The 15,770-nt window shown below is 41.5% G+C and overlaps 9 non-coding genes across 9 annotated transcripts; all 9 read right to left on the bottom strand.

The window, feature by feature from the left end:
• Positions 1 to 1,614: 1,614 nt before the first annotated feature.
• Positions 1,615 to 1,685, bottom strand: trnag-gcc (transfer RNA glycine (anticodon GCC)). Its single transcript has one exon. It is a non-coding gene; the product is annotated as a tRNA-Gly (tRNA).
• A 2,927-nt stretch (positions 1,686 to 4,612) lies between these two features.
• trnag-gcc (transfer RNA glycine (anticodon GCC)) lies at positions 4,613 to 4,683 on the bottom strand. The gene has a single exon. It is a non-coding gene; the product is annotated as a tRNA-Gly (tRNA).
• A 1,427-nt stretch (positions 4,684 to 6,110) lies between these two features.
• On the bottom strand, positions 6,111 to 6,181 carry trnag-gcc (transfer RNA glycine (anticodon GCC)). The gene has a single exon. It is a non-coding gene; the product is annotated as a tRNA-Gly (tRNA).
• Positions 6,182 to 7,609: 1,428 nt separating this feature from the next.
• On the bottom strand, positions 7,610 to 7,680 carry trnag-gcc (transfer RNA glycine (anticodon GCC)). Its single transcript has one exon. It is a non-coding gene; the product is annotated as a tRNA-Gly (tRNA).
• A 1,428-nt stretch (positions 7,681 to 9,108) lies between these two features.
• trnag-gcc (transfer RNA glycine (anticodon GCC)) lies at positions 9,109 to 9,179 on the bottom strand. Its single transcript has one exon. It is a non-coding gene; the product is annotated as a tRNA-Gly (tRNA).
• A 1,427-nt stretch (positions 9,180 to 10,606) lies between these two features.
• trnag-gcc (transfer RNA glycine (anticodon GCC)) lies at positions 10,607 to 10,677 on the bottom strand. Its single transcript has one exon. It is a non-coding gene; the product is annotated as a tRNA-Gly (tRNA).
• A 1,428-nt stretch (positions 10,678 to 12,105) lies between these two features.
• Positions 12,106 to 12,176, bottom strand: trnag-gcc (transfer RNA glycine (anticodon GCC)). The gene has a single exon. It is a non-coding gene; the product is annotated as a tRNA-Gly (tRNA).
• A 1,428-nt stretch (positions 12,177 to 13,604) lies between these two features.
• On the bottom strand, positions 13,605 to 13,675 carry trnag-gcc (transfer RNA glycine (anticodon GCC)). Its single transcript has one exon. It is a non-coding gene; the product is annotated as a tRNA-Gly (tRNA).
• A 1,427-nt stretch (positions 13,676 to 15,102) lies between these two features.
• Positions 15,103 to 15,173, bottom strand: trnas-gcu (transfer RNA serine (anticodon GCU)). The gene has a single exon. It is a non-coding gene; the product is annotated as a tRNA-Ser (tRNA).
• Between the last annotated feature and the right edge of the window lie 597 nt (positions 15,174 to 15,770).

Genomic DNA, 15,770 nt, shown 5'->3' with positions numbered 1-15,770 from the left:
AATTAACTCATCCACTGCAGCTGCTTGCATAATTATTTTGGCCTCAACCACTGCCTTCCTTCCATCAAGCAAGAGCCCAACACCACACACACTCTCGCCAAGACAAACACCAACTCTGCATTGACTGGGAATCAAACCCAGGCCTCCCACATGGCAAGCGAGAATTCTACACTGAACCACCAATGCCCCGCCATACTTAAAAGCTCAGCAGTTCCTTAAGAAGCATTTAGAGTGAATGACCACATCCTTGATAACCATTTGCAGTGAATGACCACATGCTTAATAAGCATTTACACTGCTTGACCGTGTCCTTTACATGTCATTTACACAGGGTGTCCACATCGTTAAGAACCATTTACGCTGCTTGACCACATCCTTTATAATCATTGACACTGATCTGCTCACATTCTTCATATTTCTTTACACTGAATGACCACTTCCTTCATTTTCATTTACCATCATCTACTTACATCCTTAATAAGCATTTACACTGCACGATTACATCCTCAATAAGTCTTTCCACTGATCTACCCAGATCCTGCATAATTATTTACACTGATGACCACTTTCTTCATCTTCATTTATACTGAACTGCTCACATTCTTCATCTACATTTACACTGAATAACCACATCCTCAAGAAACATTTACACTGAATTACCACGTTCTTCATAACCATTTGCACCGATCTGCGCACATCCTTACTCTCCAGTTACACTGATCTGCACACATCATTATTGATCACTTACACTGAATGGCCACATACGACTTAGTCATTTACACTGATCTACTCACATTACTAATCTTCACTTGCACTGAACGAAAGCATACTTAATAAGCATTTACAAGGAATGAGCACGTTCTTAATATTCATTTGCACTGAATGACCAAATTCTTAATAACCATTTATAATGATCTACCCACGTCCTTTATAATTAATTAACCTGAGCGACAACATCATTATTAAGCATTAAAACTGGACGCGCACATCATTCTTAATCAGTTACACTGAATGGCCACATACGTCTTACTCATTTACACTGATCTACCTACATCCTTACTAACATAGCAATATGCGAATTAGGAGCAGGAGTAGCGCACTCGGCCCCACGAGTCTGTTGCGCCATTCAATAAGATCATGGCTGATCTGATTGTAATCTCAACTCCACATTCCCTCCTACCCCCATAATCTTTCACCCCCTTGCTTTTCAAGAATCTAGCAACCCTCTGCCTTAAAAATAGTTTGTGACTCTGCTTGCACTGCCTTTTGAGGAAGAGAGTTCCAAAGACTCAGGACCCTGTGAGAGAAAAGATTTCTCCTCATCTCTGCCTTAAATGGGCGACCCGTTATTTAAATCAGAAAGCAAGGGCTTCGATTCCCCAACAAAGGTCAACATAATTTCCATCTCCACCCTTCACAGGCCTCTGAGGATCAAGTCACCTGTTCCTCCTCGAAAGTCCCACAGACACAAAGCAATCCTGTCCAACCTTGCACCAGAAATTAACTCATCCACTGCAGCTGCTTGCATAATTATTTTGGCCTCAACCACTGCCTTCCTTCCATCAAGCAAGAGCCCAACACCACACACACTCTCGCCAAGACAAACACCAACTCTGCATTGACTGGGAATCGAACCCAGGCCTCCCACATGGCAAGCGAGAATTCTACCACTGAACCACCAATGCCTGGCCATACTTAAAAGCTCAGCAGTTCCTTAAGAAGCATTTAGAGTGAATGACCTCATCCTTGAGAACCATTTGCAGTGAATGACCACATGCTTAATAAGCATTTACACTGCTTGACCGTGTCCTTTACATGTCATTTACACAGGGTGTCCACATCGTTAAGAACCATTTACGCTGCATGACCACATCCTTCATAATCATTGACACTGATCTGCTCACATTCTTCATATTTCTTTACACTGAATGACCACTTCCTTCATTTTCATTTACCATCATCTACTTACATCCTTAATAAGCATTTACACTGCACGATTACATCCTCAATAAGTCTTTCCACTGATCTACCCAGATCCTGCATAATTATTTACACTGATGGCCACTTTCTTCATCTTCATTTATACTGAACTGCTCACATTCTTCATCTACATTTACACTGAATAACCACATCCTCAAGAAACATTTACACTGAATTACCACATTCTTCATAACCATTTGCACCGATCTGCGCACATCCTTACTCTCCAGTTACACTGATCTGCACACATCATTATTGATCACTTACACTGAATGGCCACATACGTCTTAGTCATTTACACTGATCTACTCACATTACTCATCTTCATTTGCACTGAACGAAAGCATACTTAATAAGCATTTACAAGGAATGAGCACGTTCTTAATATTCATTTGCACTGAATGACCAAATTCTTAATAACAATTTATAATGATTTACCCACGTCCTTTATAATTATTTAACCTGAGCGACAACATCATTATTAAGCATTAAAACTGGACGCGCACATCATTCTTAATCAGTTACACTGAATGGCCACATACGTCTTACTCATTTACACTGATCTACCTACATCCTTACTAACATAGCAATATGCGAATTAGGAGCAGGAGTAGCGCACTCGGCCCCACGAGTCTGTTGCGCCATTCAATAAGATCATGGCTGATCTGATTGTAACCTCGACTCCACATTCCCTCCTACCCCCATAATCTTTCACCCCCTTGCTTTTCAAGAATCTAGCAACCCTCTGCCTTAAAAATAGTTTGTGACTCTGCTTGCACTGCCTTTTGAGGAAGAGAGTTCCAAAGACCCAGGACCCTGTGAGAGAAAAGATTTCTCCTCATCTATGCCTTAAATGGGCGACCCGTTATTTAAATCAGAAAGCAAGGGCTTCGATTCCCCAACAAAGGTCAACATAATTTCCATCTCCACCCTTTACAGGCCTCTGAGGATCAAGTCACCTGTTCCTCCTGGAAAGTCCCACAGACACAAAGCAATCCTGTCCAACCTTGCACCAGAAATTAACTCATCCACTGCAGCTGCTTGCATAATTATTTTGGCCTCAACCACTGCCTTCTTTCCATCAAGCAAGAGCCCAACACCACACACACTCTCGCCAAGACAAACACCAACTCTGCATTGACTGGGAATCGAGCCCCAGCCTCCCACATGGCAAGCGAGAATTCTACCACTGAACCACCAATGCCTGGCCATATTTAAAAGCTCAGCAGTTCCTTAAGAAGCATTTAGAGTGAATGACCTCATCCTTGATAACCATTTGCAGTGAATGACCACATGCTTAATAAGCATTTACACTGCTTGACCGTGTCCTTTACATGTCATTTACACAGGGTGTCCACATCGTTAAGAACCATTTACGCTGCATGACCACATCCTTCATAATCATTGACACTGATCTGCTCACATTCTTCATATTTCTTTACACTGAATGACCACTTCCTTCATTTTCATTTACCATCATCTACTTACATCCTTAATAAGCATTTACACTGCACGATTACATCCTCAATAAGTCTTTCCACTGATCTACCCAGATCCTGCATAATTATTTACACTGATGGCCACTTTCTTCATCCTCATTTATACTGAACTGCTCACATTCTTCATCTACATTTACACTGAATAACCACATCCTCAAGAAACATTTACACTGAATTACCACATTCTTCATAACCATTTGCACCGATCTGTGCACATCCTTACTCTCCAGTTACACTGATCTGCACACGTCATTATTGATCACTGACACTGAATGGCCTCATACGTCTTAGTCATTTACACTGATCTACTCACATTACTAATCTTCATTTGCACTGAACGAAAGCATACTTAATAAGCATTTACAAGGAATGAGCACGTTCTTAATATTCATTTGCACTGAATGACCAAATTCTTAATAACCATTTATAATGATCTACCCACGTCCTTTATCATTAATTAACCTGAGCGACAACATCATTATTAAGCATTAAAACTGGACGCGCACATCATTCTTAATCAGTTACACTGAATGGCCACATACGTCTTACTCATTTACACTGATCTACCTACATCCTTACTAACATAGCAATATGCGAATTAGGAGCAGGAGTAGCGCACTCGGCCCCACGAGTCTGTTGCGCCATTCAATAAGATCATGGCTGATCTGATTGTAACCTCGACTCCACCGTCCCTCCTACCCCCATAATCATTCACCCCCTTGCTTTTCAAGAATCTAGCAACCCTCTGCCTTAAAAATAGTTTGTGACTCTGCTTGAACTGCCTTTTGAGGAAGAGAGTTCCAAAGACTCAGGACCCTGTGAGAGAAAAGATTTCTCCTCATCTATGCCTTAAATGGGCGACCCGTTATTTAAATCAGAAAGCAAGGGCTTCGATTCCCCAACAAAGGTCAACATAATTTCCATCTCCACCCTGAACAGGTCTCTGAGGATCAAGTCACCTGTTCCTCCTCGAAAGTCCCACAGACACAAAGCAATCTTGTCCAACCTTGCACCAGAAATTAACTCATCCACTGCAGCTGCTTGCATAATTATTTTGACCTCAACCACTGCCTTCCTGCCAGAAAGCAAGAGCTGAACACCACACACACTCTCGCCAAGACAAACACCAACTCTGCATTGACTGGGAATCGAACCCAGGCCTCCCACATGGCAAGCGAGAATTCTACCACTGAACCACCAATGCCTGGCCATACGTAAAACCTCAGCAGTTCCTTCAGAAGCATTTTGAGTGAATGACCACATCCTTGATAACCATTTGCAGTGAATGACCACATGCTTAATAAGCATTTACACTGATTGACCGTATCCTTTACATGTCATTTACACAGGGTGTCCACATCGTTAAGAACCATTTACGCTGCATGACCACATCCTTCATAATCATTGACACTGATCTGCTCACATTCTTCATATTTCTTTACACTGAATGACCACTTCCTTCATTTTCATTTACCATCATCTACTTACATCCTTAATAAGCATTTACACTGCACGATTACATCCTCAATAAGTCTTTCCACTGATCTACCCAGATCCTGCATAATTATTTACACTGATGGCCACTTTCTTCATCATCATTTATACTGAACTGCTCACATTCTTCATCTACATTTACACTGAATAACCACATCCTCAAGAAACATTTACACTGAATTACCACATTTTTCATAACCATTTGCACCGATCTGCGCACATCCTTACTCTCCAGTTACACTGATCTGCACACATCATTATTGATCACTTACACTGAATGGCCACATACGTCTTAGTCATTTACACTGATCTACTCACATTACTAATCTTCATTTGCACTGAACGAAAGCATACTTAATAAGCATTTACAAGGAATGAGCACGTTCTTAATATTCATTTGCACTGAATGACCAAATTCTTAATAACCATTTATAATGATCTACCCACGTCCTTTATAATTAATTAACCTGAGCGACAACATCATTATTAAGCATTAAAACTGGACGCGCACATCATTCTTAATCAGTTACACTGAATGGCCACATACGTCTTACTCATTTACACTGATCTCCCTACATCCTTACTAACATAGCAATATGCGAATTTGGAGCAGGAGTAGCGCACTCGGCCCCACGAGTCTGTTGCGCCATTCAATAAGATCTTGGCTGATCTGATTGTAACCTCGACTCCACATTCCCTCCTACCCCCATAATCTTTCACCCCCTTGCTTTTCAAGAATCTAGCAACCCTCTGCCTTAAAAATAGTTTGTGACTCTGCTTGCACTGCCTTTTGAGGAAGAGACCCCAAAGACTCAGGACCCTGTGAGAGAAAAGATTTCTCCTCATCTATGCCTTAAATGGGCGACCCGTTATTTAAATCAGAAAGCAAGGGCTTCGATTCCCCAACAAAGGTCAACATAATTTCCATCTCCACCCTTTACAGGCCTCTGAGGATCAAGTCACCTGTTCCTCCTCGAAAGTCCCACAGACACAAAGCAATCCTGTCCAACCTTGCACCAGAAATTAACTCATCCACTGCAGCTGCTTGCATAATTATTTTGGCCTCAACCACTGCCTTCCTTCCATCAAGCAAGAGCCCAACACCACACACACTCTCGCCAAGACAAACACCAACTCTGCATTGACTGGGAATCGAACCCAGGCCTCCCACATGGCAAGCGAGAATTCTACCACTGAACCACCAATGCCTGGCCATACTTAAAAGCTCAGCAGTTCCTTAAGAAGCATTTAGAGTGAATGACCTCATCCTTGAGAACCATTTGCAGTGAATGACCACATGCTTAATAAGCATTTACACTGCTTGACCGTGTCCTTTACATGTCATTTACACAGGGTGTCCACATCGTTAAGAACCATTTACGCTGCATGACCACATCCTTCATAATCATTGACACTGATCTGCTCACATTCTTCATATTTCTTTACACTGAATGACCACTTCCTTCATTTTCATTTACCATCATCTACTTACATCCTTAATAAGCATTTACACTGCACGATTACATCCTCAATAAGTCTTTCCACTGATCTACCCAGATCCTGCATAATTATTTACACTGATGGCCACTTTCTTCATCATCATTTATACTGAACTGCTCACATTCTTCATCTACATTTACACTGAATAACCACATCCTCAAGAAACATTTACACTGAATTACCACATTCTTCATAACCATTTGCACCGATCTGCGCACATCCTTACTCTCCAGTAACACTGATCTGCACACTTCATTATTGATCACTTACACTGAATGGCCACATACGTCTTAGTCATTTACACTGATCTACTCACATTACTAATCTTCATTTGCACTGAACGAAAGCATACTTAATAAGCATTTACAAGGAATGAGCACGTTCTTAATATTCATTTGCACTGAATGACCAAATTCTTAATAACAATTTATAATGATTTACCCACGTCCTTTATAATTATTTAACCTGAGCGACAACATCATTATTAAGCATTAAAACTGGACGCGCACATCATTCTTAATCAGTTACACTGAATGGCCACATACGTCTTACTCATTTACACTGATCTACCTACATCCTTACTAACATAGCAATATGCGAATTAGGAGCAGGAGTAGCGCACTCGGCCCCACGAGTCTGTTGCGCCATTCAATAAGATCATGGCTGATCTGATTGTAACCTCGACTCCACATTCCCTCCTACCCCCATAATCTTTCACCCCCTTGCTTTTCAAGAATCTAGCAACCCTCTGCCTTAAAAATAGTTTGTGACTCTGCTTGCACTGCCTTTTGAGGAAGAGAGTTCCAAAGACCCAGGACCCTGTGAGAGAAAAGATTTCTCCTCATCTATGCCTTAAATGGGCGACCCGTTATTTAAATCAGAAAGCAAGGGCTTCGATTCCCCAACAAAGGTCAACATAATTTCCATCTCCACCCTTTACAGGCCTCTGAGGATCAAGTCACCTGTTCCTCCTGGAAAGTCCCACAGACACAAAGCAATCTTGTCCAACCTTGCACCAGAAATTAACTCATCCACTGCAGCTGCTTGCATAATTATTTTGACCTCAACCACTGCCTTCCTCCCAGAAAGCAAGAGCCGAACACCACACACACTCTCGCCAAGACAAACACCAACTCTGCATTGACTGGGAATCGAACCCAGGCCTCCCACGTGGCAAGCGAGAATTCTACCACTGAACCACCAATGCCTGGCCATACGTAAAACCTTAGCAGTTCCTTCAGAAGCATTTTGAGTGAATGACCACATCCTTGATAACCATTTGCAGTGAATGACCACATGCTTAATAAGCATTTACACTGCTTGACCGTGTCCTTTACATGTCATTTACACAGGGTGTCCACATCGTTAAGAACCATTTACGCTGCATGACCACATCCTTCATAATCATTGACACTGATCTGCTCACATTCTTCATATTTCTTTACACTGAATGACCACTTCCTTCATTTTCATTTACCATCATCTACTTACATCCTTAATAAGCATTTACACTGCATGATTACATCCTCAATAAGTCTTTCCACTGATCTACCCAGATCCTGCATAATTATTTACACTGATGGCCACTTTCTTCATCCTCATTTATACTGAACTGCTCACATTCTTCATCTACATTTACATTGAATAACCACATCCTCAAGAAACATTTACACTGAATTACCACATTCTTCATAACCATTTGCACCGATCTGCGCACATCCTTACTCTCCAGTTACACTGATCTGCACACATCATTATTGATCACTGACACTGAATGGCCACATACGTCTTAGTCATTTACACTGATCTACTCACATTACTCATCTTCATTTGCACTGAACGAAAGCATACTTAATAAGCATTTACAAGGAATGAGCACGTTCTTAATATTCATTTGCACTGAATGACCAAATTCTTAATAACAATTTATAATGATCTACCCACGTCCTTTATAATTATTTAACCTGAGCGACAACATCATTATTAAGCATTAAAACTGGACGCGCACATCATTCTTAATCAGTTACACTGAATGGCCACATACGTCTTACTCATTTACACTGATCTACCTACATCCTTACTAACATAGCAATATGCGAATTAGGAGCAGGAGTAGCGCACTCGGCCCCACGAGTCTGTTGCGCCATTCAATAAGATCATGGCTGATCTGATTGTAACCTCGACTCCACATTCCCTCCTACCCCCATAATCTTTCACCCCCTTGCTTTTCAAGAATCTAGCAACCCTCTGCCTTAAAAATAGTTTGTGACTCTGCTTGAACTGCCTTTTGAGGAAGAGAGTTCCAAAGACTCAGGACCCTGTGAGAGAAAAGATTTCTCCTCATCTATGCCTTAAATGGGCGACCCGTTATTTAAATCAGAAAGCAAGGGCTTCGATTCCCCAACAAAGGTCAACATAATTTCCATCTCCACCCTGAACAGGTCTCTGAGGATCAAGTCACCTGTTCCTCCTCGAAAGTCCCACAGACACAAAGCAATCTTGTCCAACCTTGCACCAGAAATTAACTCATCCACTGCAGCTGCTTGCATAATTATTTTGACCTCAACCACTGCCTTCCTCCCAGAAAGCAAGAGCCCAACACCACACACACTCTCGCCAAGACAAACACCAACTCTGCATTGACTGGGAATCGAACCCAGGCCTCCCACATGGCAAGCGAGAATTCTACCACTGAACCACCAATGCCTGGCCATACGTAAAACCTCAGCAGTTCCTTCAGAAGCATTTTGAGTGAATGACCACATCCTTGATAACCATTTGCAGTGAATGACCACATGCTTAATAAGCATTTACACTGATTGACCGTATCCTTTACATGTCATTTACACAGGGTGTCCACATCGTTAAGAACCATTTACGCTGCATGACCACATCCTTCATAATCATTGACACTGATCTGCTCACATTCTTCATATTTCTTTACACTGAATGACCACTTCCTTCATTTTCATTTACCATCATCTACTTACATCCTTAATAAGCATTTACACTGCACGATTACATCCTCAATAAGTCTTTCCACTGATCTACCCAGATCCTGCATAATTATTTACACTGATGGCCACTTTCTTCATCATCATTTATACTGAACTGCTCACATTCTTCATCTACATTTACACTGAATAACCACATCCTCAAGAAACATTTACACTGAATTACCACATTCTTCATAACCATTTGCACCGATCTGCGCACATCCTTACTCTCCAGTTACACTGATCTGCACACATCATTATTGATCACTTACACTGAATGGCCACATACGTCTTAGTCATTTACACTGATCTACTCACATTACTAATTTTCATTTGCACTGAACGAAAGCATACTTAATAAGCATTTACAAGGAATGAGCACGTTCTTAATATTCATTTGCACTGAATGACCAAATTCTTAATAACCATTTATAATGATCTACCCACGTCCTTTATAATTAATTAACCTGAGCGACAACATCATTATTAAGCATTAAAACTGGACGCGCACATCATTCTTAATCAGTTACACTGAATGGCCACATACGTCTTACTCATTTACACTGATCTCCCTACATCCTTACTAACATAGCAATATGCGAATTTGGAGCAGGAGTAGCGCACTCGGCCCCACGAGTCTGTTGCGCCATTCAATAAGATCTTGGCTGATCTGATTGTAACCTCGACTCCACATTCCCTCCTACCCCCATAATCTTTCACCCCCTTGCTTTTCAAGAATCTAGCAACCCTCTGCCTTAAAAATAGTTTGTGACTCTGCTTGCACTGCCTTTTGAGGAAGAGACCCCAAAGACTCAGGACCCTGTGAGAGAAAAGATTTCTCCTCATCTATGCCTTAAATGGGCGACCCGTTATTTAAATCAGAAAGCAAGGGCTTCGATTCCCCAACAAAGGTCAACATAATTTCCATCTCCACCCTTTACAGGCCTCTGAGGATCAAGTCACCTGTTCCTCCTCGAAAGTCCCACAGACACAAAGCAATCCTGTCCAACCTTGCACCAGAAATTAACTCATCCACTGCAGCTGCTTGCATAATTATTTTGGCCTCAACCACTGCCTTCCTTCCATCAAGCAAGAGCCCAACACCACACACACTCTCGCCAAGACAAACACCAACTCTGCATTGACTGGGAATCGAACCCAGGCCTCCCACATGGCAAGCGAGAATTCTACCACTGAACCACCAATGCCTGGCCATACTTAAAAGCTCAGCAGTTCCTTAAGAAGCATTTAGAGTGAATGACCTCATCCTTGAGAACCATTTGCAGTGAATGACCACATGCTTAATAAGCATTTACACTGCTTGACCGTGTCCTTTACATGTCATTTACACAGGGTGTCCACATCGTTAAGAACCATTTACGCTGCATGACCACATCCTTCATAATCATTGACACTGATCTGCTCACATTCTTCATATTTCTTTACACTGAATGACCACTTCCTTCATTTTCATTTACCATCATCTACTTACATCCTTAATAAGCATTTACACTGCACGATTACATCCTCAATAAGTCTTTCCACTGATCTACCCAGATCCTGCATAATTATTTACACTGATGGCCACTTTCTTCATCTTCATTTATACTGAACTGCTCACATTCTTCATCTACATTTACACTGAATAACCACATCCTCAAGAAACATTTACACTGAATTACCACATTCTTCATAACCATTTGCACCGATCTGCGCACATCCTTACTCTCCAGTTACACTGATCTGCACACATCATTATTGATCACTTACACTGAATGGCCACATACGTCTTAGTCATTTACACTGATCTACTCACATTACTCATCTTCATTTGCACTGAACGAAAGCATACTTAATAAGCATTTACAAGGAATGAGCACGTTCTTAATATTCATTTGCACTGAATGACCAAATTCTTAATAACAATTTATAATGATTTACCCACGTCCTTTATAATTATTTAACCTGAGCGACAACATCATTATTAAACATTAAAACTGGACGCGCACATCATTCTTAATCAGTTACACTGAATGGCCACATACGTCTTACTCATTTACACTGATCTACCTACATCCTTACTAACATAGCAATATGCGAATTAGGAGCAGGAGTAGCGCACTCGGCCCCACGAGTCTGTTGCGCCATTCAATAAGATCATGGCTGATCTGATTGTAACCTCGACTCCACATTCCCTCCTACCCCCATAATCTTTCACCCCCTTGCTTTTCAAGAATCTAGCAACCCTCTGCCTTAAAAATAGTTTGTGACTCTGCTTGCACTGCCTTTTGAGGAAGAGAGTTCCAAAGACCCAGGACCCTGTGAGAGAAAAGATTTCTCCTCATCTATGCCTTAAATGGGCGACCCGTTATTTAAATCAGAAAGCAAGGGCTTCGATTCCCCAACAAAGGTCAACATAATTTCCATCTCCACCCTTTACAGGCCTCTGAGGATCAAGTCACCTGTTCCTCCTCGAAAGTCCCACAGACACAAAGCAATCTTGTCCAACCTTGCACCAGAAATTAACTCATCCACTGCAGCTGCTTGCATAATTATTTTGACCTCAACCACTGCCTTCCTCCCAGAAAGCAAGAGCCCAACACCACACACACTCTCGCCAAGACAAACACCAACTCTGCATTGACTGGGAATCGAACCCAGGCCTCCCACGTGGCAAGCGAGAATTCTACCACTGAACCGCCAATGCCTGGCCATACGTAAAACCTTAGCAGTTCCTTCAGAAGCATTTTGAGTGAATGACCACATCCTTGATAACCATTTGCAGTGAATGACCACATGCTTAATAAGCATTTACACTGCTTGACCGTATCCTTTACATGTCATTTACACAGGGTGTCCACATCGTTAAGAACCATTTACGCTGCATGACCACATCCTTCATAATCATTGACACTGATCTGCTCACATTCTTCATATTTCTTTACACTGAATGACCACTTCCTTCATTTTCATTTACCATCATCTACTTACATCCTTAATAAGCATTTACACTGCATGATTACATCCTCAATAAGTCTTTCCACTGATCTACCCAGATCCTGCATAATTATTTACACTGATGGCCACTTTCTTCATCCTCATTTATACTGAACTGCTCACATTCTTCATCTACATTTACACTGAATAACCACATCCTCAAGAAACATTTACACTGAATTACCACATTCTTCATAACCATTTGCACCGATCTGCGCACATCCTTACTCTCCAGTTACACTGATCTGCACACATCATTATTGATCACTGACACTGAATGGCCACATACGTCTTAGTCATTTACACTGATCTACTCACATTACTCATCTTCATTTGCACTGAACGAAAGCATACTTAATAAGCATTTACAAGGAATGAGCACGTTCTTAATATTCATTTGCACTGAATGACCAAATTCTTAATAACAATTTATAATGATCTACCCACGTCCTTTATAATTATTTAACCTGAGCGACAACATCATTATTAAGCATTAAAACTGGACGCGCACATCATTCTTAATCAGTTACACTGAATGGCCACATACGTCTTACTCATTTACACTGATCTACCTACATCCTTACTAACATAGCAATATGCGAATTAGGAGCAGGAGTAGTGCACTCGGCCCCACGAGTCTGTTGCGCCATTCAATAAGATCATGGCTGATCTGATTGTAACCTCGACTCCACATTCCCTCCTACCCCCATAATCTTTCACCCCCTTGCTTTTCAAGAATCTAGCAACCCTCTGCCTTAAAAATAGTTTGTGACTCTGCTTGAACTGCCTTTTGAGGAAGAGAGTTCCAAAGACTCAGGACCCTGTGAGAGAAAAGATTTCTCCTCATCTATGCCTTAAATGGGCGACCCGTTATTTAAATCAGAAAGCAAGGGCTTCGATTCCCCAACAAAGGTCAACATAATTTCCATCTCCACCCTGAACAGGTCTCTGAGGATCAAGTCACCTGTTCCTCCTCGAAAGTCCCACAGACACAAAGCAATCTTGTCCAACCTTGCACCAGAAATTAACTCATCCACTGCAGCTGCTTGCATAATTATTTTGACCTCAACCACTGCCTTCCTCCCAGAAAGCAAGAGCCGAACACCACACACACTCTCGCCAAGACAAACACCAACTCTGCATTGACTGGAAATCGAACCCAGGCCTCCCACATGGCAAGCGAGAATTCTACCACTGAACCACCAATGCCTGGCCATACGTAAAACCTCAGCAGTTCCTTCAGAAGCATTTTGAGTGAATGACCACATCCTTGATAACCATTTGCAGTGAATGACCACATGCTTAATAAGCATTTACACTGATTGACCGTATCCTTTACATGTCATTTACACAGGGTGTCCACATCGTTAAGAACCATTTACGCTGCATGACCACATCCTTCATAATCATTGACACTGATCTGCTCACATTCTTCATATTTCTTTACACTGAATGACCACTTCCTTCATTTTCATTTACCATCATCTACTTACATCCTTAATAAGCATTTACACTGCACGATTACATCCTCAATAAGTCTTTCCACTGATCTACCCAGATCCTGCATAATTATTTACACTGATGACCACTTTCTTCATCATCATTTATACTGAACTGCTCACATTCTTCATCTACATTTACACTGAATAACCACATCCTCAAGAAACATTTACACTGAATTACCACATTCTTCATAACCATTTGCACCGATCTGCGCACATCCTTACTCTCCAGTTACACTGATCTGCACACATCATTATTGATCACTTACACTGAATGGCCACATACGTCTTAGTCATTTACACTGATCTACTCACATTACTAATCTTCATTTGCACTGAACGAAAGCATACTTAATAAGCATTTACAAGGAATGAGCACGTTCTTAATATTCATTTGCACTGAATGACCAAATTCTTAATAACCATTTATAATGATCTACCCACGTCCTTTATAATTAATTAACCTGAGCGACAACATCATTATTAAGCATTAAAACTGGACGCGCACATCATTCTTAATCAGTTACACTGAATGGCCACATACGTCTTACTCATTTACACTGATCTCCCTACATCCTTACTAACATAGCAATATGCGAATTTGGAGCAGGAGTAGCGCACTCGGCCCCACGAGTCTGTTGCGCCATTCAATAAGATCTTGGCTGATCTGATTGTAACCTCGACTCCACATTCCCTCCTACCCCCATAATCTTTCACCCCCTTGCTTTTCAAGAATCTAGCAACCCTCTGCCTTAAAAATAGTTTGTGACTCTGCTTGCACTGCCTTTTGAGGAAGAGACCCCAAAGACTCAGGACCCTGTGAGAGAAAAGATTTCTCCTCATCTATGCCTTAAATGGGCGACCCGTTATTTAAATCAGAAAGCAAGGGCTTCGATTCCCCAACAAAGGTCAACATAATTTCCATCTCCACCCTTTACAGGCCTCTGAGGATCAAGTCACCTGTTCCTCCTCGAAAGTCCCACAGACACAAAGCAATCCTGTCCAACCTTGCACCAGAAATTAACTCATCCACTGCAGCTGCTTGCATAATTATTTTGGCCTCAACCACTGCCTTCCTTCCATCAAGCAAGAGCCCAACACCACACACACTCTCGCCAAGACAAACACCAACTCTGCATTGACTGGGAATCGAACCCAGGCCTCCCACATAGCAAGCGAGAATTCTACCACTGAACCACCAATGCCTGGCCATACTTAAAAGCTCAGCAGTTCCTTAAGAAGCATTTAGAGTGAATGACCTCATCCTTGAGAACCATTTGCAGTGAATGACCACATGCTTAATAAGCATTTACACTGCTTGACCGTGTCCTTTACATGTCATTTACACAGGGTGTCCACATCGTTAAGAACCATTTACGCTGCATGACCACATCCTTCATAATCATTGACACTGATCTGCTCACATTCTTCATATTTCTTTACACTGAATGACCACTTCCTTCATTTTCATTTACCATCATCTACTTACATCCTTAATAAGCATTTACACTGCACGATTACATCCTCAATAAGTCTTTCCACTGATCTACCCAGATCCTGCATAATTATTTACACTGATGGCCACTTTCTTCATCTTCATTTATACTGAACTGCTCACATTCTTCATCTACATTTACACTGAATAACCACATCCTCAAGAAACATTTACACTGAATTACCACATTCTTCATAACCATTTGCACCGATCTGCGCACATCCTTACTCTCCAGTTACACTGATCTGCACACATCATTATTGATCACTTACACTGAATGGCCACATACGTCTTAGTCATTTACACT

This window comes from Heterodontus francisci, chromosome 1 (genome assembly GCF_036365525.1).
Source record: "Heterodontus francisci isolate sHetFra1 chromosome 1, sHetFra1.hap1, whole genome shotgun sequence".
Lineage (NCBI taxonomy): Eukaryota > Metazoa > Chordata > Chondrichthyes > Heterodontiformes > Heterodontidae > Heterodontus > Heterodontus francisci.
This window is presented reverse-complemented; position numbering and strand designations above follow the sequence as displayed.